The sequence below is a fragment of the Lygodium microphyllum genome, chromosome 7 (genome assembly GCF_053477565.2).
Source record: "Lygodium microphyllum isolate KBCC chromosome 7, Lygodium_microphyllum_v1.1.10, whole genome shotgun sequence".
NCBI classification, from domain to species: domain Eukaryota; kingdom Viridiplantae; phylum Streptophyta; class Polypodiopsida; order Schizaeales; family Lygodiaceae; genus Lygodium; species Lygodium microphyllum.
This window is the reverse complement of record NC_141141.1, coordinates 71,623,104-71,650,561: the sequence shown is the minus strand read 5'-3', so window position 1 is coordinate 71,650,561 and position 27,458 is coordinate 71,623,104. Positions and strand designations below refer to the sequence as shown.

Sequence of the window (27,458 nt, the reverse complement as noted above, 5' to 3'; positions counted from 1 at the left end):
TTTACAATAGCTTTCCCTCTTTATATTTGTTTTGATCCCTCATTTTGCTAGACATGATTTCCTTATGCTCGATGGTTGACTAGACCTCGCTGTTTACTTCCTTGCTAGAGAGAACTAATCTTTCTCCAACACGTACTAGCTAAGTGGTCTGATTTCTTGCATATGTCACATTTAGGAAATTCCTAGGGAAATTCGCTGCTAGACCACTTACAACTGAATCTTAGGGAGGCACCCTCTTTAGGTGTCGTTTCCTATCTAATTCTACTACTTCTTAAGGAAATTGACATCAATAGCTATTTGCCTATATTGTTCGGTGATCATATCAGTATAGTGCTTCGTCATATCCTTAACTTTGCCAAGAACATTCAAGGCACTTGACTCACAGCCGTGATTGTCTTCTGGTCATTCCATTTTCTTGAGAACTTGAGTATGAATTGATTGTTGATTCCCTGAAATAACATTAGGATTTATTTCTTGGCCTCCAGCTAGAGCCATCTGACTAGCCATAGGCATGGTCACAATGGAAGGAGCTAGTAACATGGGCACATTCTAAATTATGCTTCCTCTCCCATGAGAAGTACTCATGAGCATCCCTTGACCTCCATTTGTCAATGCTAAAGCATTTCCAACACCTTAATTCAAATTCTTATTTTCCCTAGAGCTTTAAGCTCCTTGTAATCACGACTCTACCTCCTATACTCGTGTAATGGTTGTATCAATGCCAACACAAGAAACACTACTCAATTGTAGCTGAATACTAAAGTCTAGCCCATGCAAAAAATATTGCAAGTGAGTAGCAGCTAGAATAGGAATATAGTTTTGCAACTTACAAAATACTTCCTTAAGTTTCTTGGCATAGTCTCAAACATTCTCGTGAGGTTCTTGATGTGTTACATTGAGAACACATAGCCAATATTGACCTCCCCTTTCAGGGGCAAACTCTCTTCACTCAAAAGGCCACAAAGAATGCATCAATCGTAGTTATGGTTCCAACCTCTAGGCTATGATACCATATTTGTCAAGATTGTGGGAGAGAAGGAAGGAGTCTCGCTTGAAGCTTTCTTGCTTGCACAATGGGGGAAGACACACAAGGGTGGAGGCTGAAAACAGTTTTCCTCTTCTTAGTTGTGTAAGCCAAAAAGAACTCAAGTACAAAGAAATAGAAGAACCCTATATATGGGTCTCAAACCAAACTCAACTAACTAAGGTGGCATACTAACTGAGCCACGAACTAGAGTAGATAAGGATAGCTATCATGTAGCTATTATTCATGGGCGGTGTACCAACCGCGTCTGCAACTGACAAGTCGGTGACATAAATATACAACGGTCACCCTGGCGTATCACGAGTGGAGCTCGATATCTCAACACTCCCCCTCGAGCTCAATCCCAATTCCTACACACCAAGCAGGTCTCTGAACTTGCGCAGCTTCTCTGCGCCCAATGCCTTCGTGAATATATCAGCTACCTGATCCTCTGTGCTGACATAAACTAGATCAATAAGACCTAGTAAAACCCTCTCTCGCACATAGTGATAATGCACCTCAATGTGCTTTGTTCTAGCATGATAGACTGGGTTATTTGCCAAGTGTATACTACTCATGTTGTCACAATAAATGACAACTGGCCCATCTGTAGACTGATGCATATCATAAAGTAGCTTATGCAACCAAGCTACCTCACATGCAGCCATTGCTGCACCCCTGTACTCAGCCTCTGTGCTCGACAAGGCAACTGTAGGCTGTTTCTTGCTGCTCCAAGTGACTGCAGCACTCCCAAAAGAGAATACATATCCACTGGTAGATCGTCTATCAGAAATACTACCAGCCCAATCAGCATCAGTGTATCCATGCAACTGTATCTGAACCCCAGTCTCATAAAATAGTCCATACTGCAATGTGGACTTGACATACCTAAGTATGCGTCTAGCCGCATCCAAATGTGGTTTCCTTGGAGCCTGCATAAACTGACTTACCAATCCAACAGCATAGCTCAAATCTGGCCTGGTAATAGTCATATAAATCAAACTTCCTACTATGCGTCTGTACATAGTAGGGTCTTCTAGAAGCTCACCTGCATCTGTGCTCAGCTTCACATTTTGCTCCAAAGGAACTGAAATAGGCTTACAGCCTGTCATCCCATATTTGGACAGCATGTCCAATCCATACTGCCTCTGCAAGAGCTGTATCCCACTTGGTGATCTAATCACCTCAATGCCCAAGAAATAACGCAGCTCTCCCAAATCCTTCATCTCAAACTTCTGCTTCAATAGCATTTTCACATGAAGGATATCTTCATCACTGTCACCTGTCATAATCAAATCATCAACATAAATGACAAGCAGCATAATACCTTTCTCTGTTTTTCTCACATAAAGTGAGAAATCTGCCTTGGAAATCTGAAAGCCAATAGTGACAAGGTACTGTCCTATCTTGTCAGACCATGCTCTAGGTGCTTGCTTCAAGCCATACAAGGCTTTCTTCAACCTGCAAACAAACTCAGGATGAACATCATGCACATAACCTGGTGGCTGCTCCATATAGACCTCTTCTTGCAAATCACCATGCAAGAAGGCATTCTTTACATCCATCTGATGTAAAGACCATCCCTTTGATGCAGCCATAGCAATGACTGCTCTTACGGTTGCCATCCTTGCAACCGGACTAAATGTTTCTTCATAGTCAATGCCATATGTTTGTGCATACCCCTTGACTACTAATCTTGCCTTGTATCTGTTCACAGAACCATCAGCATTGTGCTTCACCTTATAAACCCACTTACAGCCAATTGCATTCTTACCTTTAGGCAAAGGTACCAACTCCCATGTAGCATTTGCTTCCAAGGCATCCATTTCTTCATCCATGGCTTTCTCCCATTTTTCTTTTCCCATGGCTTGCTCAAAAGATGTGGGTTCTGGTTCCTGTATCACTTTGACCATATATGCATAGTGAATGGCTGTAAATCCATCATATTTCAGCCTATCCACAGGATACCTAGCTCTTGTAGACCTGCGCAAAGTAGGTTCACTCCCAGGTGCTCTCAAAACATCCCTGGTCTTCCTTACTCCAGGTGTAACAATAGAAGGAATACCCAACTCATCATCAATGCTCTGTTCTGAGCCACTGGATTCACCATCCACATAAGAGTGACCTGCATTCACATCAAACATGGGCTGATCAACCTTCTCTTTTCCTTTTCGTGATACCTGCATACCACTATCTGCATTGCTTTGAGAAGATTCTCCTGATCTCAATCTGCCTGTCCATGGCGAAGAATGTGAACCACTGCTAGAGGACGCTCCAGGTCCACTAATATTTTGTGACTGCTGCTGTGAATTCTGTGTAGCATTACCATTTTGTGCATCTTCATCATCAATCACATTTACTGGTTTATACCAGCTACTCATCTCATCAAAAACAACATCTCTGCTCACTGTAAACTTACGAGTAGAAGGGTTATAGCATCTATACCCTTTTTGCTGCAGAGAGTAACCAATAAAGATGCACTTCTCAGCTTTTGGATCCAACTTGGATCTCAGCTCATCTGGCACATGTACATAGGCAATGCAACCAAAAATTTTCAAATGAGAAATATCTGGTTTCCTACCAGTATACCTCTCCTCTGGAGTCATTCCATGTATTGCTGCAGTGGGAGTCCTGTTCATTATGTAGACTGCTGTAGCAACTGCTTCAGCCCAATAAAAATCTGGCAAGTCTTTTTCATTGAGCATGGCACGAGATACCTCTCCAATATGCCTGTTTTTCCTTTCTGCAATTCCATTTTGTTGTGGGGTATAACTGCATGAATATTGCTGCTTTATGCCATGCTCCTGCAAGAACTTTGCAAACTCATTTGAGAGATACTCTCCCCCTCCATCTGACCTTAGGCATTTTATTTGCAGGCCTGTTTCTTTTTCAACCATAGCTTTAAGAGTTTTGAAATGCCCAAAAACTTCACTTTTCTTTTTCATAAAATACACCCAAACTTTTCTGCTATAGTCATCAATAAAAGTGACAAAATAATGACAGCCTCCAAGAGATGCAGCTTTAGTAGTCCACACATCAGAGTGGATTAATTCCAATGGCTTCTCACTCTCTTGAACATGTCTAGGAAATGGTTTCCTTGCCTGTTTTCCAAACTGACAGGCTTCACATACCTTATGCATTTCTGCAACCTTGAATTTGGGCAATCCTGCAACAATATTTTGGGCCTGCATTGATTTAAGTCGCTGTACATTAACATGACCAATGCGTTTATGCCAGATATCAATATCTGCAACTACACCGGTCCCATGTGCAAACATTGCTGCACTCAATTCAGACATGTCTGCATCCAACGTAAACATTCTGCCCTTCTTCTTTCCTTTTGCTATCAAGCGACCTTTATTTTTCATATCCTCAACAAAGCATCCATGAGGATTAAATCTGACCTGCAAGCCCTGTTCAACCATTTGACCAACTGAAACCAGATTCTTGGTGATATTCGGGACATGAAATACATCGGACAGGTATTTCTTTTTCCCACCCTGCATAGACAAGGGAATTTTTCCAATCTGCACAATAGGATGTGCAGTATCATCACCAGTCTCCACAAATCCTGGTTTTTCCATTTTCCTTGCATCCTCCATCCATTCTGCATGACCTGTCATGTGGTTTGATGCACCTGAGTCAACATACCATACATCATTGCTTTCTTCTGCACTTGTCATAGAATTGTTCATGTGCTGCACCATGAACAAATGCTCATTTCTGTCATCACCCTGTCTACTAGAAGATGCATAATTCCCTTGTTGCAGTTTTCCATTCATGATGTCATTCTGCTTTTTGTAGCAGTCTTTAGCCATATGACCCATTTTACCACAGTAGTAGCATTCAACATTACTGTTTGCATTTTGGCCTCTTTGCCATCCACCACGACCTCTTTGGCTCCCCCTGCCTCTAGAGTTACCACGTCCTCCTCCATAGGACTGGTTTTCTTGAGTTTGCTGCATATTCTGATTTCTGCCACGGCCTCCAAATCGGCCTCCTCTACCTCTGCCTCTACCTCTTCCAGCATTTGAGTAGAAGACAGCTTCTTTTGAAGTTCCTCCTGAAGAAGATGCACCACCATTTCTCTGTTCCTCAGAAATTAGAAGAGCAATCAACTCCTCAAAATCAGGAAATCTTTCACGAACTGAAATGGATGTCCGAAACTGTGCATAATCCTTTCCTAGACCATTCAAGGTCACGGAAACTAAATCATCATCTTCCACTGGCGACCCAATGGAAGCAAGTGCATCTGCAATCTTCTTCACCTTCATGTGGTAGTCGTTGATGCTCATACTTTCTCTTTGCACATTATGCAACTCTTGCTTGAGCTGCATTTTCCTGGCTTGCGTATTTGTGCTATACATTTTTGACAAAGTATCCCATGCCTCCTTTGGCGTACTTGCATCCTGAATATGCACAATCATAGAGTCTGAAATACTGATAGACAGTCAATACATAACTTTCCTGGCTCTCTCATGCCATGTTTTAAATGCCTGCATTTGTTGTTGATTGGGAACATCAGGAAGAACTGGTTCTTCTTCATTTCCTGCAACAAATTCCCAATATCCTTTTCCCATAAGGAAATTCGTCATTCTAAACTTCCATGCCTGGAAGTTGTTCTTGTCAAGCTTTTCAGTGACAATCTGTGAAAGAGAATCAGACGCCATTACAGAATACTGCAAGAAATTCTGTCACTGCAAAAAGCACAGCTTCACCCTCACAAGGGCAAATATGCAAAACTGGCAAAAGTGGTATTTGACCACACAGTCACTTCCTAGTGACGATTTTGCATAAACAGGAACCAAGGATGATTCTGAAACTCCCAATGTCTCTGCGCACAAGGATACGATGCAATTTCTACAGTAACTTTTCACCGACCTGTAGAACAGTGGTTGCACAGCATAAAACTGAGCCTTTTCTTGAGTGCGTGCAGAAAACTTCCGTCTGCAAAACAGGCCCCGAAATGGCCTCAAATAAAAAAAACAAGGTCGCCAAGGGCTAAAGCCCTTTCCCGCAGCATATACTGCCCTCTTGCTTCACCGCGAAGGGCGTCTCAACCTGAGACAATGCACTCCTGCAATTTCCGGCTGTGCTACCTGCAGAGATCTGCTCCCAAAACATGAAATGAAAGCAACACCGCTCCTCTTACCAGACCACCGCGAGCTTGGCTTGCTTTCTTGAGCTCCTTACCACGAACAAGGCTCTGATACCATGTCAAGATTGTGGGAGAGAAGGAAGGAGTCTCGCTTGAAGCTTTCTTGCTTGCACAATGGGGGAAGACACACAAGAGTGGAGGCTGAAAACAGTTTTCCTCTTCTTAGTTGTGTAAGCCAAAAAGAACTCAAGTACAAAGAAATAGAAGAACCCTATATATGGGTCTCAAACCAAACTCAACTAACTAAGGTGGCATACTAACTGAGCCACGAACTAGAGTAGATAAGGATAGCTATCATGTAGCTATTATTCATGGGCGGTGTACCAACCGCGTCTGCAACTGACAAGTCGGTGACATAAATATACAACGGTCACCCTGGCGTATCACGAGTGGAGCTCGATATCTCAACAATATTGTAGCTTATCCTTTTAGAGTCATATTAAAGAACATCATCAAGTGTCTTTCATCTTGGATTCAACAGTTGAACATCAACTTTTGGAATTCATTGATATGAAGTTATGCATCTTCCTCTCCTAACCCATTAAAAATGGGTGGAGGAAATTCCAAGGCTAGCAAGTCTAGCATTCTTGCTGGGATTGCAATAGGTTGTGCCATGATAACAACTAGATTTACTAAAGGAGTTTGAACAACTAGATTTACTAAAGGATTTACTAATTGGAAGAGGGAAAGTACTAGAACTTCCTCCTCTCAACGAACTATGCTTGGGGCTAGGGTTACTAAGACCCCTTCCTTGTAGGAATATTGCACCACTCCTTTGTGGAGAATATCTCCTAATAGTTTCAAGCCACCATCTAGCCTATTAAGCTCTTTCTTGCTTCTAAAGATCGGGTTGACAGTCTTTTGAATCTATCTCACTGTCTTTTGGCATACACTAATTAAGTGGCCCCTATCAATTGATATTCGGATATTTCCACTTATTATTGGCTCCCAAAAAATGCACCACCTGTCGGGTCCTAAAATGGGCCTAACACTAGCACTAAGCAACTCGCCATGCCTCTACTACACACCTAAAGCACCCCTCATGGCCTTGTGGCCAGGAGCGTCTAAGGGGTATACTACCCTAACCTTAAATATAGAACTTTGTGTCTGTATGGATTTTAATCCAATGGATAACCCTTTCCACACTCCCTAGAGGGAGTCCCTATACATATTGATGTAATACACCATATAAACACACACAAAGGGAGTGCCACTTTTTGACGGCGATTAATTGCCGCGGCCCCGCTATGCACTCTCCTACACCTCCTAAGGGATTTTCCCCCCAAGATGCATCGTGAACACATAAAGCACGTATGACACACACTCCACTCGTTTCATGAATGGATCATCTAAGAGATAATAAATAGTCCTCCTCACTGAATATTCCCAAAATAGATCAAACCACTAACCCTATAGCTTAGAATACCTCACACTCAACATAGGTCATCATTCATGAAAGCAATTACTATGAATCCATGAAGATACCATGTTTTTTGTGTAATGCAATTGTGTATGATCTATAGTGCTAAAACAATTTTATTCATCAACAACCAACATTGTGAAGGTGCAAAAATAATTCTTTTCATTCTTTTTTCTAATCGAGATTGCTGCATTGCTTAGGGCAAGCACTGAGCATGCTTGTGCTATTGGACCCTCTTAAGTTTAGACCACACATATCCTATATACCATGCATAAAAAAAATATCAAACTTCAGCGTATTATTAGCACTTAACACCCCCTTCTTCTCCCTACCGCTAAAGATTGTGCATTCGGTGGTAGGTTTAGGACATATTTTTAAATGTATTTTTCCTTCATGAAAGCAATAAAAACCCACTTTAACATAGAGATAGGATTGAGGCTAAACCTCATGCCTTAACCTTACCATGCATTCACAAACTTTTTTTTTTCCTATTTTTTGGATGTAAAAATCCTATATTTTTATTTTTTCTTATTTTTAACTATTTATTTATTAGTAATTATTTATATTTTTTGATTTAGTGATTTAGAATTATTAAACTTATTGAGAATTATTTTTCTATCATATTCCATTTCATCATACAAACACTATACACATGACAGAACCCCAAAATCGCATGATTTCTCTTAAATTGCAATGTTGTGGGTTTTGCGTGTTTACAAAAAAATTATTAGATGACTATTTTTTTAAATTTACATTTCTAATAAATTAGAGCATTGGCAACCAAATACAACCATTTTCAACCAAAACTTATCATAAAATAATAAAATCTACCACTTACTCTCATTATATCGCACCTCTTATGATATACATATCTCATGATTAGAGACCCATTGATGCTTCCCAATAGCCCTGGTGATGATCCTTCCAACCTTGATCTATGCTCCTTTACGCTCTAGCATCATGCGACGATCAAAATCTCTCCTCTCACCCCACCCCCTTTTCTCATGCATTAATCCATGGAAACACAACAAGAGAAGAGAGGAGAGAGGAGAGAGGAAGATTGAAAATCAAAATTCTGCTTCCCTTTATGAAAATTTGTGTGCCCACAACCAATTTGAAGCCTTTGAGGAGTAGATCAAGGATGTACTCTCATTCCTTGATGACTCTCAGCATCATTGAGAAGGCACAAATCTCCACAAATTTGGGCTACAAAAAAATTTGTGTCCCCTCCCTACTCACGGCTCATTTCTTGCATGTTTTTTAATAACTTCTATTTAATTTCATATCATTTCATTTATTAAAATATTGGATTCTCACTTTGGGTATTCACACTGTCCAACAAAGTGGATTTTTACATTTTGGAGGACCAAACAAACTCCAATTTGAGATCTGTCTAACTAGGCAGCTCCATGTGTCAAAATCTATAAACCCCACCTTCTTCATGCACTGTCTAGCTCTCAAGTCACATAGCTGGTCGAATTTGGTCACTTTTGATTTAGCAGCCTCCCAGAAATTGTTGATGCAGTGCATTAGCTGTTCAATACAATCATAGGCTTATCGCTAGGCCCACCTATGACCGTAAATGGCCACATCTTCATGTCACTTTGAACAGAAAGATCCGAATCGTGCATAGCATTGGACCATTGGCTGCGAGCAGGCTGGTAGAAATGGCCTAACCAGTGCTTCGCAGCAGGGAAGCCACTTGCTTAGTAATCCACATCGTCTAGTTGATACTTCTAGTAACAAACAAATGGGGTTTACTAATGCATGAAAATTGTAGCGGACTTCTCCCTCAGACATCAAGGAGTCTGCACAGCATGTTCTGTTTGGGGGCAATTCATGAATGGAGCATTCATGAACTCCACTTAAAACCCTTCCCGTTCGACAACACTTCTAGGGCCTAAGCAGAACACTAATTTGACTGATTTTCCAACCTTACCAGGGTTTTCTCTAGCTGTTTCAAAGCCAGGAATGGTGAAACTTCTGCAGCCCCAAAAATCAGAAGGGGTCACTTACTGTGGCAGATGTCAGAGCTTTTCGCCAATGGTGCCAATATGAAATCAAGGAACTTACTGACTAAAGGTTCTGAATCTCAACATCATGCAACTTCGGTAATTTTGCTATCACATCAAATCCAGAATTAGTTATGTTTCAGAAGCTAGTTTGGGGTTTAAGACCTTCCCTTCTTGAGAAAGAACGATAAGGATCATGCCCTGCAACTCTTGCAGCTTTACAGAAGCTGTTGAGACAGAATCTGTATACGTTGAAGAAGTCACATTGTCTAGAGTTATTTCATTAGCTTCAACACTAGAGCCATCATCTTGTTCCTCCGCATCATGACATCATGTGGAATCTCAACATAGTGCTGTCCTGTATACACAGTAGCACTACTAAACTGGTTCACCAAGGTTGGTGTGTGTGAAGAAGGCTGTGATGATACGTCAGAGATCTGAGTGTATCCTTTGTATTCATAAGCCATGCAAACACTAGAGCTGCAAAAAATTCCTTTGACTTATTCATGCATATCGACAACTCCTGCAAGCATTTTGTCCGCATTATTGTCTCTGTCATAAGAATCTCACATTGACCCACTGTAAGGTCCCTGAAGGCAGGCCAGTCTGAATAAGTAAAAACAAATTCGTTCAAGTGGCATGTTGCAGCCTCTTGCCATCTCCTGCACGTTGCAGATGCAGAGACAACATCACGAGCAGAGGCCACATGAGACAAGATTATTCCCACTACATCTACAGTGAGTGACTCTATAGGTATCAATTTAGGAGAGGAAGAGTGCATAACTGCGTCATTGGAAATCTCCTTGATGATGATGAAGAAGAAGGGATTGATGAACAAAGCTTGGCACAGATCATTTCATTGAGAGAACGTGTTTCTCCTGGGGTGTACATTGACTGATTCTTGTTTGCGAATGCTGACCACCGAGTAGCATTTCTCGAGGCAATTTTCGATTGAAATTTGAGATCTGTCAGAGCAGCTTGATTAATAGGGCACGACAGAGGCTTCATAGTCCCGATCTACAAACATCAACTGATGCAAAGGTTTCTCTGTATGGGTCAAGCCAATTGAGAAATCAGTTTTGACACCTTTTCTATCATCAGTTGCTTTCAATACATTGGACAGTTGCTCTTTGATGGACACTAGCTTTTGTGCATCATCAATAGGACCACGAGTAACTTCGTCAGTTACATACACTACACATGCTACCCTTGCATTGTGAGCCCAAACCTTAGCAGGAACAACATTGCACTTGAGGCTTGTGAGAATAGCAGAGATATCTGACAACAGTCGTGGTCGATCAGTGCCAGTCAACTCTATGGATGTGTGTTCAGCAATTGATTGAACACCCACAGTACGTCCCAAACATGTTCTTACCTCTGAACTTGCAACAGTTCTTTTTGCTCCCAAATCTTGTTGCATATACTCAATTAAACTTTCATCTGTAAGTTTGTGTCCAAGTTGATCTGTAACATGGAAAACATCCATGAACCAACCACCATCTGAGGATATATAGGCTTTGTATATAATAAGATCAAGATTGGTCTGGCAGCTTAGTGTGCTACCTAATGGCAAGACTCTATGGTGCTGCACTCTTGCTGGCAGATCTGTTTGAGAGTGGCATCATTTCAGGCACCTAAGCTCAAGAGGATGCTGATTTACAACATGATGTACTCAAACTGATATGGAAATGGTTCATATGAAGGCATTTATTCCAGTCTTAGCAAAAGCAAATCTGTGTTTGACCACTATAAATTCAGATCAGAAGTGAAGGATAGTACATCTGTGACCAAGGATATCAATCTCCAGTTTGCCAAAAGTATCTTGATGATCATGGTCATGCGGTTGCCAATTTCAAAAGATTTGGCATACCACTGGATGTATTGGTATGCAATGTTGCAGATGGTTAAATGGCATTCTTGCATGATGAATGCCGAGTCTCCATAGTGACAAATGCTATCTCCTTATGATGTATGGAACTTTGGTCCAGATATGGCTGTTTGAAACTGTGGCATCAGTACATAGCAACTGGAAGATGGTATTATCATTGACTTCTTTGCTGTGCTTATGTTGGCCAACCATATCATTATAGCCTGAAGCAATACATGCATCAGTTATAGACACATCAATTATAGCAGCAGTCTTGCAGAAATTGGCATCATCGAAAACCTCAGAGGTTTGGTGCTGAACTAGTTTAGCCAGAGAAATATGGACTAGAAGAAGGGGGTTTTAAATACAGTCAGAGAAGCAGCAGTTTTGATGCATATGTATGTAGCAATGGGCTAGTGAATGCAGGCTATGATTGTCCTAAAATTCACCAATACAGGCAAGGACAGGAACAACATATCTCGTGTTAGTTAAGTTTGGTACAAGAACCACGAGATATCTCTACATTCTTGAGGACTTATGATTCATGATATGGCTGTAGATGACTTTTGTCATGATTTGGAATATTTTCAAAGCGACTTGACTACAATAGCAGCCGAGAACAATAGCTCCAGCTCTAGTGAACTTGGACAAGGTTGGCTTCAAAGACAGGCTAATATTGACAAACTTAGAGTTTTAACTGATCAGTGTATTGCTCTTATGAAGGCGGTTATGGAAAAAACAGTAAGACCTGAATCAAATGCTTCTACTTATGGCCAACATGTATATGCTGATGGTACACTTGAATCAAATGCTTATGCTTATGGCCAACATGTATATACTGATGAGTATCATTCCATTGAGCCTTGGTAGCAGAATGGCTATTATGGTCAACATGCTTATGCTTATGAGCATCCACCTCTTCAGCAACATAGTTATGATTGTACTTGTGAAGCTCTCTTGGTTGACCAGCCCAGTTCTTATGGATGTGACAGAAATGGTTATGCTCATCAGTACCCTTCTAGCTTTGATCAGCAGCAAGAAAGTGATTATGACCGATATCATGCCAATACCTATGCTCATGGATTTGCCAATCGTCATACTTATGGACAGCCTAGGATGCAAGGACATCATCATAACCATGCTGGATAGTCATCTTGCAATCTTGCACAGCATGTTTATGGGCAACAATATGAACAAAGTTTTGGTAGTAGGCATCAGCAAATAGATGTATTTGGACAGCAGCATGAACATTTTTGTGACATGTATTTTAATGGAGATTATGGACAGCATGACCAATGATGTGGGATCAATGATCAAAGGCAACATGCTTATGTATGTGAGCACCAAACATCAGTGGAAGCAAATGCATATGCTCAAATAAACTGTCCCTCTGATGTGCAGTAGGGCTATTATCACCATATGCAGTATGGACAGCATGAGCATTATGGTCATGAGCATGGATAGCCATCTGTTGTACATGAGCAACATGTCAAAACTATTATAGAGCTGACCAATGGTGATGAGCAGGTGTGTAAATTGCTATCTAAGGCTAAACGCGTTAGATACCTTACTAGTGATACGATACGGGAACTGCATGCTGCGGGCTTATGCTATCGATGTGCTAAGCCACTATCTTGTAATCACCAAGCCACATGCAGGGAAAAGACTACCAAAATATTCTTGGTATTTGAATATTATGATGCAAAGGATGGAGAAGATCTTGTTGAAGACCGTTTTGGTATGAGTCCACAACAAGAAGCTCAGTTCAAGAAAGCAGATCATGGACAGCATGTGGATTTGGATGATCATCATGCAATGGTGACTTCAGCCTCATATGCTTTAGTCATACAGAGCATGGTGATGCCTAAGAGGCTTATGGAAGAGTTAGTGAATACCATCATGATGATCATGCTTCCAACTGTACTTGACTTTGATTTTATGAAAGTTGATCCAATACATGGCAACGATACCACTTTCCCTTTTGATCCGGGTGGCTACAGGCTGATTTTGACCCTCTGTATAGATTAGTACTGCTATTGAATATTAGGTAATCTTTTCTTTTACCACTTGTAATGCTGTACAGAGTACAGCCCACCACTTGGCTATACCAATAAGTCCGATATTTTTTTTTTAGGACAAAAACTTCATTTTGAGTGGGGATGGATTGTAAGAAGCTGAGAATAAGGAATTAGTGTAAATAATATTGATATTATGCCATGTCACACTGACATTGGTATAAAAGGAGAGGATATGTAATTTTACACATCTTTTTGGCACATTAATACAATTACAGACTTTCTCTCCCTTCTTGCTCACAGCTTCTATGGCTTCCCCTTCTTTCCTGTCTTTCTCTCTCTAAAACTAGTATTTCTCTCTCCTCGTCACTCTTCTTCTCTCTCTTCCTACAATCTTTCTCTCTCTTCTGCAGTCTCCTCTCTCCTCTTTCTCTCTCCCTAGTTCTCTCTCTGACATTTTTGTCCACGTGGCAAAATCTCTTTGGCCATTTTCTTAATCCATGAATTAACAAAACTGCCATTTTTAATGTTTTTCAGCCCTAATGGTCTGCAGTCACCATCTCTTTTTTTTCCATCACCATGCGCCTGAAAAAGTGGGGGGTGGGAGTCCCCAAGGGTCACCCCCCTTCCCCCTCAAGTCCTTTTACACTTATTTTTCCCATTTTCCCGGTCTTTGGCCATTCAGCATCCTGATTCACAATCCGAAAAATCCTGTGTGTCTATCGTCTCAAAGTCCCCCACTGCCAGGTAGCTACTTTGACTTGCTCAGGTGCTCGAAAAAATTACTAAAATTTTGGAACTAATGCTCGAGCAGCCTACAAGGCGCTTTTGAAAACAGTGTTTTGCTTGCCACCAAAAATTGACCTAGCTTCCTCTGCTGCCTTCGATAGAGTTTTTTCCCCTTGAAATTCAAATTTTTTTGCAAATTTTAAGCACTTTTTCGGGACAAAAATCCACCGCTCATTGAGTTTTTAATTAAAATATCCAAATTGCCACAAAAGTGAGTTTTTTGCATCAATACTAGTGTTAATCATATATTTATTTCAATCAACAACTAGAATTCGACATAAGTAAAATGCTACTTTTAATTCATTGTGTGATTAGCACTAAGCTTAGTGAAGCCTAGTCTAACATGGATCTCCTTGCCTACATATAGTATAGGCAAGCTTAACCAATCTGAGTGGCTTTGCATAGCCTTATTAGCATGTTTCTATACTTAGGCTAAGCTTAGTGAGGCCTAGCCTAACAAAGCAAGCCTCACCCACATTTATTAGCATAAGAAAGCATAGCCAATATTAATGGCTTGGCATATCCTTACCTATATTTAGCCTATGCCTAGACTTATCTTAAGCTTAGTAAAGACTAGCCTAATATGGCTTTCCTTGCCTATACATACTATAAGAAAGCATTGTCAATGCTAGTGGCATCACCTAATCTATAGTTAGCCTATTCCTAGGCCTAAGCTTTATGGGGTCTAAATGCTCTCCTTGCCCACACCTAGCATGGGAAAGTGTAGCCAATCCTACTAGGCATACTTAGCCTAAGCTTAGCAAGGCCTAGGCTAACAAGGCTTTCCATGCCCATAGTCAATATAAGAAAGTGTAGCTTGATCTATAATAGTTAACCTATGCCTATACTTAGCCTAAGATTAGTGAGGCCTAGCCTAATAGGGCTTTCCTTTCCCACACTTAGCATAGGCAAGCATAGCTAATCCTATACCTATACTTAGCCTACACTCAGCGAAGCCTAGCCTAACATGGCTTTCCTTGCCCACACATAGCACATAGGTAGGGCACCCAACCCTAATGGCACAACTTAGTTAGCCTATGCCTATAGTCAGCCTAAGCTTAGTGCAATCTAACCTAACATGGCTTTTCTTACCCATGCTTAGCATAGGCAACCATAGCCAATCCTAATGGCTTAATGGCTTGACTGAGCCTGCACCACACGCAGTCCACCTATAAGAAATCATATTTATAACTTGCACTCAAATGATATTAAGAAATGTTGTTTCTTTACATGCAATAAGTCCTTATAATAACCCCTTTTAATTTATTAAAGTTATAGATTTTTTTCAAATTATAATTAAAAATTCCCTTTGTAAATATAGACTTGTAAATTTTACTAAATATAATACTCTCTTTTTTGAACTCACATGGTATATCTTACATGTTCTATAAGGTGGGAATCTTGGGGTAGTTAGGCTATGCCTATACTTAGCTCTCAAGAGATTCACTAAATGTAAATCCTCTATATCATGTGCATTCAACACCTATTTAAAAATACATTTATCTTTGAATTTTTCCTAAATAAATCACACCCCTTTTCTATTCAATCTATGAATAATCTTTGCTTTCAATACATCCTTTTATATGTGAAAATTGTGTAAAACTGGTATTTTAAAAATCTATTCTTTTAAAACCATGTGATATTCTTATATATTTTTGAGTGACCCCCTTAGAGACTTAGCCTAAGTTTAGTGAGGCTTAGTCTAAGTTCCTTTCCCACACTTAGCAGAGGCAAGCATAGCCAATCTTAGTAGCCTAATATAGCCTTAGCCTATGTTTATACTTAGCCTATTCCTTGTCCACACTTAGAATAGGCAAGTGTAGCCAATCCTAGTATTTTGCCATAGCCTAACCTATAGTTAGCATATGCGTGTACTTAGCTTAAACTTAGTGAAGCCTAGCCTAACATGGCTTTCCTTGCCCATGCTTAGTTTAGATGAATACACCAAATCCTAGCTCCCTAGCCTAGCCTAGAAGATGATACGGCAAATAATTGATGATACAGTATATAGTTGATGATAAATTAGAACCTATGGTTTGGCATATTTTAGACAACAATTATCCTTTGCATATTCTTGGATTTGTCTCAAAAAAGCTTGACCTAGCTTCCCCTTAGTCTACACTTAGTATGCTCTTATAGTTAGCTTACACATAGCTAACTCTTACATGTAGCCTCTCTCTCTCTCTCTACACACACACACACACACACACACACACACACACACGCACGCACGCACGCACGCACGCACGCACACACCCACGCACGCACGCACGCACACGCATGCACGCATGCATGCAAAGCCACCATATAGTATTTTATATGCATGTTACTTGTTTTGTACTTATATTTCACATCTTAACATGTATTCATTTTAATCAACAAGTTTTATAAAAACCCATTTCTATCACATTGAATATTTGGACAATAGTCTTGTTAACTAGCTTTATTTGCATTTACCTTCATGATGGAGAGATCACATTACATTTTCTTTGTAGTGAACCACAATCCTAGCATGTTAATAAACCCCAAAAAAAATGCATGAAAAAAAACATTAGCATAGTTGATAATGGACACAACAACTTGCATGTTTAAATGCACACCAATAATTGCATTTTTGTAGAGCAAACTATGTTTACAAAGATGGTAACACCCATGTTTACTTGCATAAAAACCCTTCTTTAACCTTGTAGAGTGACATCACCTTTTATATCCACTTAAACAACAAGAAAAACATCTTCATTACACAAATGAAAAGTTTACCATGTAAGGTTAAATAGAAGATATATCCACTTAGATGTCACACACGCACACACACACACACACACACACACACTCTCTCTCTCTCTCTCTCTCTCTCTCTCTCTCTCTCTCTCTCTCTCTCATCCTATAATAATTTATATGCATGTAGAGTTACTTGTTTCATACTTATATTTACCATGTTAGAAGTATATATCCATTTTAATCAACAAGCTTCATAAAATCCCATTAAAAATCCTATTTAAAAATGGAGAATATAGAAGAATTGACAAGAAACCCCATCGTATAAGTAAGTTTACATGACGTAGTGCACTGATTACTTTCAACTTTGATTTACCTTGGGTATATAATGCACATGATATTGGCATGGACATGTAATGAACATGTAGAAGTACTAAATCTTCCTGATGATCACGTGAGAAGAAAATTTGTTTGTGATGGGATGGGGTTTGAAAGTGTGTATGAAATTGGGGAAAATATTTGTGATGCGACTATTTGCACATCATCTCTTGCATATAAAACCATACATTATCTAGGGCAAGCTATGATAAATATGCCAGTATTTGAACATAGAGATTCTACAAATAATTTAAAAAAAGTCATGCTTAGCATGTTGGATGACTTTGGCTTGTCCTAGTAACCTATTACCTTTCCAATTTGAATATAAAAATGTATTTTAGATATTGTTATTACTCAAACATTAATGATGTACACCATCTTATCTCTTCTAATGTTAAAGCATAGGGATCAAAATCATATAATACTACTCTAGAACTCATTGCAAAACTCAATAACAAAATAAAAATATGTTTGCCATATGTATGATATAAGAAGGGGACACAATGTTACATAACTTGCAATAACTATCCTGAAGAGTGTGGCTTTGTTCTCTCTTGGGACATCTAAGAATTGGACTTCACATTTCCAAATGTGCAAATAATGTTCATTTATTCATGAACATTACTTTCCCTTTGGTTCTACAACTTTGATAAAACAATCAATTCTCAAGTAGCTTGTTGATCAAGATACATAGTTTTAAATAGCTAAGCTTTAGGAAGCTTTTGTAAAAGTACTATTTTAATGTTTTATTACAATTTTTTGATTCGGCATATGCACACTTTTAGATAAACTTGTCAAAAGTAGTAATAATGTACGGTTCTTGCAATAATTCCATAGATTCCTTTGCTTATAAGTATTTATCCCCTTGTACAAATTTGCATAAGCTTTCCATAAATCAAAACTTTTCTTCAAATGTGATACAATGAGAAACTAAATGAGAGAGGTGATTTAAATAAGGTTCAAATTAACTAGAAGACTTTTGAGAACAAATGGCTACATCAATAAAGAACTTGAAAATAGCGACCATGGAGGTGAAGACCATAAATGACACAAACAATCAAATAGCCTATTCCTCTTGTAGAAATACCCTTAGTCTCAATATCTCATAAAAATAAAGTGCATATCATTCCTCGAGGAAGAAAAATTTAGTAGTTGTGGCGGTAATGTCATTTTATAAAAGAGATGTAGATGAAACTTTGATATCAAGACAATAGCATTATTACTATTTTATGTATTTGAAAAACTCTCTCATGTTTTTCATATTTTATTTATGTATTCAAAATTTCTCCATGTAAAATCAAGAAGGATCGGGAGTAGTTATATCATTATATCGTTTTTAGGGAAACTTGATCCATGGAATCTTACGGTAAAAATGTAAAGCATCTTGCATATTACCTCTACATTTTTTGACCCCATGGGTGTTTTGTAACATAAAATCTTAGTTTGAATTCTTGCACAATTATCTCCTTATGTGGTTGGATGGGAAACTTGTAAATTGAGAGGGACACTAGAAAAAGTATTATTATTATTGGCTCATCAAGGGGTGTACATCAATCTAAAAGGAATGCATGTATTTTACAAGACATGAGGCATGAGCTACTTAATGTGTTAGAGATTTTGATGTAGGTTCTTGACTTTTCTCACCTTTTCCAATACTTGCTTTATTTATAGTGTCTCTAGTCATTATGCTTGTGATATCCAAACAAACTAGAATTAGATCTCAAGAAAAGTGTGACTGATCCTAAAGAAAAATTCAAAGAGTAATCAAAATGCAAAGGTGAAAGAGAAGAAAAGCATCAAGAAAAAGGAACCTTATTTTTAATTCAAATAATTGATGACATTGGTGGAAAAACACTAGCATAATTGCACCTTAATCAATCAATCAATCAATCAACCTACCTACCTACCTACCTACCTACCTACCTACCTACCTACCTACCTACCTACCTACCTACCTACCTACCTACCTACCTACCTACCTACCTACCTACCTACCTACCTACCTACCTACCTACCTACCTACCTACCTACCTACCTACCTACCTACCTACCTACCTACCTACCTACCTACCTACCTACCTACCTACCTACCTACCTACCTACCTACCTACCTACCTACCTACCTACCTACCTACCTACCTACCTACCTACCTACCTACCTACCTACCTACCTACCTACCTACCTACCTACCTACCTACCTACCTACCTACCTACCTACCTACCTACCTACCTACCTACCTACCTACCTACCTACCTACCTACCTACCTACCTACCTACCTACCTACCTACCTACCTACCTACCTACCTACTTGCCTACCTACCTGCCTGCCTGCCTGCCTACCTACCTACCTACCTACCTACTTGCCTGCCTACTTGCCTGCCTGCCTGCCTGCCTACCTACCTGCCTGCCTGCCTACCTGCCTGCCTGCCTGCCTTATTTTTAATTCAAATAATTGATTACATTGGTGGAAAAACACTAGCATAATTGCACCTTAATCAATCAATCAATCAACCAACCAACCAACCAACCTACCTACCTACCTACCTACCTACCTACCTACCTACCTACCTACCTACCTACCTACCTACCTACCTACCTACCTACCTACCTACCTACCTACCTACCTACCTACCTACCTACCTACCTACCTACCTACCTACCTACCTACCTACCTGCCTGCCTGCCTACCTGCCTGCCTGCCTGCCTGCCTGCCTGCCTGCCTGCCTGCCTACCTGCCTACTTGCCTGCCTACTTGCCTGCCTACCTGCATGCCTACCTACCTGCCTGCCTGCCTACCTACTTGCCTGCCTACCTGCCTGCCTGTCTATACCTACCTACCTACCTACCTACCCACCCACCCACCCACCCACCCACCTACCCACCCACCCACCCAAACACCCACCCACCCACCCACCCACCCACCCACCTACTTGCCTGCCTACCTACCTATACCTACCCACCTACCCACCCACCCACCCACCCACCCGCCCGCCCGCCCACCCGCCTGCCCGCCCACCCGCCCGCCCGCCCACCCGCCCGCCCACCCACCCACCCACCTACCTACCTACCTACCTACCTACCTACCTACCTACCTACCTGCCTACCTACCTGCCTGCCTGCCTGCCTGCCTGCCTGCCTGCCTACCTACCTACCTACCTATGTCTATTTATCTACCTACCCACCCACCCACCCACCCACCCACCTACCTACCTACCTACCTATGTCTGTCTATCTGTCTGTCTGTGTGTCTATCTGTCTGTCTGTCTGTCTGTGTGTCTATCTGTCTATCTATCTATCTATCTATCTATTTATAAGTCTATTTGACTACCTCTCTTTCTATTTATCTATCTATCTATTTCTTTTCCTCTCTCTCTCTCTCCATCTATTTGTCTATCTATCTACATCTTTGTCTATCCATCCATCCACACATGCATTTATCTACCTACCTATGTATCTTTATATTTATAACATAACACTGCATGATGGCCTAATAGTAGTAAAAAAGCATTTCTCAGTAATGCAAAAAATTTAGCATATGTACAAAAAAATTAGCTTTTGATTTCTATTGAATGTTAGGCTTTCAATTTGAAAAATTACTTGATTTTCTATTTTTCTTCTGAGTTTGGTTGTTTTTGAGTCTAAAGAGTTCCTCCCCCACATAATCGATGCAATATGGGGTGAATTGATCCCTTGACTCCTTAGTATGCTTAAGCTTCTTGAACCTTTCCAAGAATCCATTAAATTTGAATAGGTCAAAGTGACATGGGATGTCTTGCTAGACTCTTCTTCACCCACATCAGAGGATATATAACTACTCGAATCAAATGAAAATCCCTTGAAAAGATCATAAAATTGATCGTGGTCATTCACATCCTCAAAATCTTCAATTGTAACTCTTCAATTATAAACATACATATTGTTTCATTCTCTTCTCCTAACTCTTCAATCGTAATCAAACATAGTTACAATTGTAAACATACATGTTGTTTACTTTAGTTTCTTATACATACATTTGGCTATATGATTAGCTATATGCTCCTCCCACATTTAAAGCCTCATTTAGAGCATAGACCCTTTTCTTTATGCTTCTTAAAAATATCCATGGGAATAAACCTTTTACCACCTCAAGTTAAAATATTTCTAAGTCTACTTTTAGCTTGCTTCTTCTCTGTTTTGGGGCTAAATTTTATCCCAAAATTCTATTGTTGCAATGATACATTAACTTGAACACTCCAAGGCTACCATTTGATATATTATTTTCCCCTAAAGTTTCTCCAAATCATACTTGCTTTATGAGAGTCTATGATTGTCCAATAGATGGCTAAAGTGTAGGCTCTCTTTGATATTTTCTAGCATATCTCTCCACTAGCTCAATGGCCTTGAATAAAGTTGTAGGAGATTGAGCCATTACATCAATCAATAAACATAGATCCAACCATACATCTGTGTGTGAAACTTTATATCATCACTTATACTTTCCATGTACATAGTAAGGTGGAATTGATTGGTATACTCCCTTACACAAGTCACTATTGCCCTAGGACACACTATCCTCTAGGAAGTCTCTCTCTTTCCACTAGAGAAACAAAAACTTGTGTCATAAGTGCCTTGAATTGCTCCCAATTATCCAACATGATGGTTCTTTTCCTTCATATAATGACACGATGTATGCACAAATCCTTCCAAGCATAGGGTAGTAAAATGTATTGTTTTTTGGTTGCTCTATAGAAAAATGTCATAAGAAGAATCTATCTTGGAAAACCATTTCTTGAGATCCAAACAAAATGAGAGTTAGCATTATATTTTTATAGTACTAACTTGTGCTCAACTCTTGGTCATTATAGACTGGATGTCCACTATATGGTTGAGCATGTTGGCTTTCCACTTTGACACTATTACTTGAAAATTTTCTTTCAAAATATGCCTAAAATCTTATAGCAAGAATCTGTCCTCTATTTCCATGAAAATTTGAATAATTTTCATTTCCAAGTGATCTTCATTTTGTTGGGGATATTCTCCAACTTCATATTGACTATTAGGAGTTCTTGGTTTTCCTACTCTATTCACATTTGCTTGTGCTTTTTCTCTATTCTCCTTATCACCCATTTTGTGTAAATGGAGCCAAAAGTTTAGTATTAGATTGTGAAAGTGGAGATAAAAGTTGAGAATTAGACTTCACAAGCCTATCAATGGTGGCTAACTTAGTTTGATCAATGGCTGCCACCAATTTATTATATCTTTAAGCATGTTAGATCTCATATTTACACAAAGTATTACTTAATTGGCTTATCACTCCATCATTGAGCATCTTTAGAGGATCCTTGGTTATAATTATCCATGAGAGAAGCTTTTACTTGCTATGATAACTCCTCTTGGGCCTTGTTTTTGCCTTTGTCCCCTCTCATTGTAATGCAATCTTGTAGTACCCCCTATTACAAAAATTGAGATAATCTTAGCTACATAACTCTAATTACTAAAAAATTTAATTCAAATCAAAGCTTTTATGCTCTTCAACAAATAGAGTATTTAATGTTAACAATCTGTCTCATATAGAAAAAGTTATTGCAACTAGAAGTTGACTGAAAAAAGCTATCCAACATTTGTCAATACTTGTATAAACCTAGAAATGCTTTGTATATCCAAATTTGATCTTGTAAGGCTTGTAGAATACTAGTGAAACTTATAGGTATATTTTAGTTCACTATAGGGATTGAATACCATCCATGGGAACTTGAAAATACCATGCGATACTTATTTATAACCTATCTTAAAAAGATGGGTTTTTTATTTAATTTTATAAATAAAAGGTTTGCTTATTTTTCTCTTACTAATATTAGAGTGTGTAAGATAGAAGGTCTACCACCATAGGGGTATGAGACAAAAGGGTTTAAAGAGAACAAGACAAGGAATATGAAGAAAGAAAGAGTATTAAGTATTTAGATGGAGTGTAAGGCAATGATAGAGGCGCAATCCAATGATTCCATTCCATATATGGTCTAGCAATATAAGTCAATACATCCATATAAGATTCCTAAATCATAGCCATGCAAACATACTTGGGAAAATTTCCCAATTGGAAATTTGATACTTGTTGAGAAACTTGGATCCTTGTAAGCTATGGAGGGTGAAAGTCAACGACAAGAGACATAATGACTAAGACTAGACACTATTACTCAAGTGAATTAGATTTCAAGATAAATTAGCTTGGACTCATAAACAATCTTCAATAGACATGGACAAGATTGAAAGTGCAAAGTACAATAGCATTGCATTCAAATGATTGTCAAGTACACTCTTTTAAAGTTGCACAATGGTATCACTTTCCTCCATTGTGCCTAGTATGGGATAAAAGGAAACTCTTCCTAGATTGAGCCATATGTTACTTGCCTAGCTATTCTATACAAAGAGTCACATATGGGTGTGATTGCATATTTCTCAACACCCCTCCTCAATCACAACTATGAAAAGCAAAAGTTTTATAGAGGCTGTTATGAGCAGAACCTTGCTAAGTGTAGACATGGAAAAACCAACCATATAAAGCTAAAGGTTGTCACAAGGTTTCATTAAGTGTGTAGAGGTTGTAGTGCTCAAGTTACATGAGGAGTACAAGGCTTATGATAAGAACATTAAGACAAGTACATACAATGCTCTAAAAAAGACGGTGTGAATAGTGGGAATAGAAGGACTAATGAGGATTGTCCTTTTGATCTTGAGTGTCATCGTCTTCTTCTTCTTCACAGTCTTCTTCTTCTTTTGCTTGCTAGGTAAGCCTTTTGTGATCTTTTCCTAGCATAACAAAAATTTTCAATGGGCCTAATTCTTTTTCAAAAGTCACATTGTTCACAAACAATGTCTTTGTTCCCTTTGTACTTGTTGTTCACATAGAGTATCTGTTCTTCTTTTAAAGTGCTTGCTTTCTCTTTACCTTTGAACTTCTTATCTTCTTTTAGGAGTGATACTTTGATGTCTACTAGCTTTGGATTAGGAATATTAATTAGTGTGGTGGAGGGATTACCAAATTCTAGAGGAAAACTCTTAAGCAAGACTTCAATGCATTTGTCGTCTTCGATTTTTAAGTTAATTTGTGCAAGTTGAGTAAGTAGACTTTCCATATAAATAAGGAGAGTTGCAAGGGATTTATTAGCCTTCATATCCAACTTGAAAAGTTCAATCAATGATCCATATTTTGAAAATTTAGATTGGGCACCAAATAGTGTGTCCAATTGTTCCCAAGTGGCATGAGATGTATCACATGTGCCTACATGGTGGATATAACTATCATCAAGCTCAAGCTTGATTATGGCTTGGGCTTTTTCATCACTCTTTTTCCATACTATTGCAAGATCAGTATCTTTAGGTTTCTTCTCTTGGCCATTGGTATTGACGAAAGGCCCTTCTTCATTAGGGTCAACTTGATTCTTGCCTATCAAGTATGGAAGCATGTTCCTTTGAAGTGACATACTTGCTGATGTCTTCGGCTTTGTCATCACTCTTTTCCATACTACTACAAGAGTAGCATCTTTAGGTTTCTTCTCTTGTCCACCACTCGTTATTGACCAAAGGCCCTTCTTCATTAGGATCAACTTGATCCTTGTTTGCCAAGTGTGGAGGCCCGTTCTTTTGAAGCGGCATGACGTGTGAATCTTTACCCATACTAGATGGCAAAAAAAACAACAAATCAACATAAAAAATCTCATATCATGCTAGCAAATGAGTTGCTTGGATGTGTCAAGAAACGCAAGGGCCGAGAAGCACTAATGAGTATCAAAAATTACAATGCTTGTTGAGCTTGATGTTCAACTTTGCTGGTTGAATCTTCCCCTCGCTGTTTTGATGTGGAAATCTTGCTAGAACTTCAATGATATAGTGGATCGGAGTGATAGTGAGTTGGTTGAACTGAGAGGAGTGAGAAAATAAAGTGAAAAAAGAGTTTGGGTGAAATTAGCTATGGCTACCCTTTAGGGTTTCTTGGGACGACTGACTAGTTTTTTACATATGGTAGCTCCCATAGTGGACTTTTGAGCTCAAAATTTGTTGGGAGAGAGCCAATAGCATTACCTTGAAAAACTCTAAGGTACTTGGATTGATCACGTCATGTGTAGGTGTAGACTGTACAACCGGCAATAGGCATAGTTTGAACACCGAGCTGAAGATCACGCAATGCAGAGCAAATAGTTGACAATATCAAGGTTTGAGGTTCTAGGAAACTACATCTTGAGCAAAGGGAAAGGTCTCGAGAAGAAAGCTTGTAAGAAGATAGATTAGATTGAACTCATTAACACAATCTTTAGTAGACATGGACAAGATTGAAAGTATAAAGTATTAGATGATTGTTAAGTATACTCTTTAGAGTTACAAGATGATACCACTTTCGTCATTGTGCCTATGGGATAAAGGCAACTCTTTGTTGAGTGTTGAAATGACTTGTTTTTTGGCTGATTTTTGTTATTTTTGAGAGCTGAATGGTTGATTTTATGAGATGATTGATTAGTTTGGAAGTGGTTTGAGAGTGTTTTGGATTATATTAATTGAGTTTTGGATGTTCATGATGTTTATTAGTGATTCTATGATGTTCTGATAGGTTCTGATTGGTTCTATATACCTTCTGTTTTGGTCTGTTTTGTTCTGATTGTCTTCTGTAAGGAGGGATGGAGTATTGATTGATGAAGATTGAGATCTTGTGAAAGCTTATTGAATGGTTTTTGAGAGTTTGGAATGGTTTGAGAATGAGTTATGTGGTTTTGTTGACCTTCTGTAACCTTCTGTAGGTCTTCTGTAGAGCTCTGTCTCTGTTCTGTTCTGTTCTGTATTGTAGATGTTTTGGTATTGTTATGTGACTGTTCTGTATGCTTCTGTATGTGTTCTGATGGATGAGAGTGTAGCTTGGGAAAGTTTTCTAGCCTTGGAAAGAGGTGAATACAAGTGTAAAAGAGCTGAAAGAAGTGAAAGAAGTAGCTGCTGAAGACTCAAGTGAAGACTAGAGTGAAGTGACAGTAGTGAGCTATGAAAGGACACTGTAGTGGTTCCGGTGACTCTTCATATCAGACATACCTCTTGGGAGGGGTATCCACGACCTAAGAAGGATTATTGAGAGTAATTTTGAGAGATTGTAGTGAGGATATGATGTATTATTGATGGAGAGAGAGAGAGAGAGAGTCAGAGATAGCCAATTCTACTGAAACAGAGTGATTGTATGTGAGAGATTGAGAGAGAAGACTATGAAGATATTAAAGATGAATACTATGTGATGTATTTCCATTCAAATATGGTGTATTCCTTTGCTTTCTTTGTTCCATTGATGGATTTTGTGAAGATATTTAAGAACATGGTTGATTCTATCAAATCCGTGGGAGATCTACATGATACTGTATGAAGATTTGTTGTGCCTGGTGTTCTTTTCTTCATTGTGATCATATGAAACATGATAAACAAGCTTGTTGATGTTGCAAGATAGATTTTCTTGCAAGAGAATTCCCTTTTCCTTTGTGTTCCTCTTGGGGCTCCATGTTTTTGGTGCGCAGCCGGGGAATCTTGCCATCAACAAGCACCAGAAGAGGTTGAAAATGAAGGAAATGGCATTGCCAAGAAGAGAAGAATTCAATGGATGTTTGTAAAGTTCCTTCTTCTACTGAAGAGTTGGAATTTCTCATAATCAAAGCCACTTTCCACAAGAAGTTCATCCCACAATGGCGGAAACACATTACCATCATGATGCATGCTCTATGTAGTGGACAGTTTTCTCTTCCTATTGAAGCAGCAGAAACTTGCATCTTGGTGGCAAACTGTTTGGGAATAAACTGAAGAGCAGAAACAGAGAGAATGACCATACATGGAAGATTTGGCATTCATTGAGAAGTTTCCAGACAACATCAAGTGGGAGATTGTGAAGAAGCTTCAGGAGTCTTGGTTTGTAGAGGTTCACAAAGACAAGAAGGAAAAGAGTTGGAATTTGTTCGTGGATGCTCAACAGCAAGATACATGGGATGCTTGGTGTACTGATAATCTTCTGTTTGTTCAATTAGCAACCCACTCAAAGTTGGTAGACAGAGTGTTTTTCACAACATACACTGTTGA

General features: G+C 39.2%; 1 pseudogene; it reads right to left on the bottom strand.

The window, feature by feature from the left end:
• Nucleotides 1-10,596: 10,596 nt before the first annotated feature.
• LOC148033577 (ACT domain-containing protein ACR3 pseudogene) lies at nt 10,597-11,100 on the bottom strand (annotated as a pseudogene).
• Between the last annotated feature and the right edge of the window lie 16,358 nt (nt 11,101-27,458).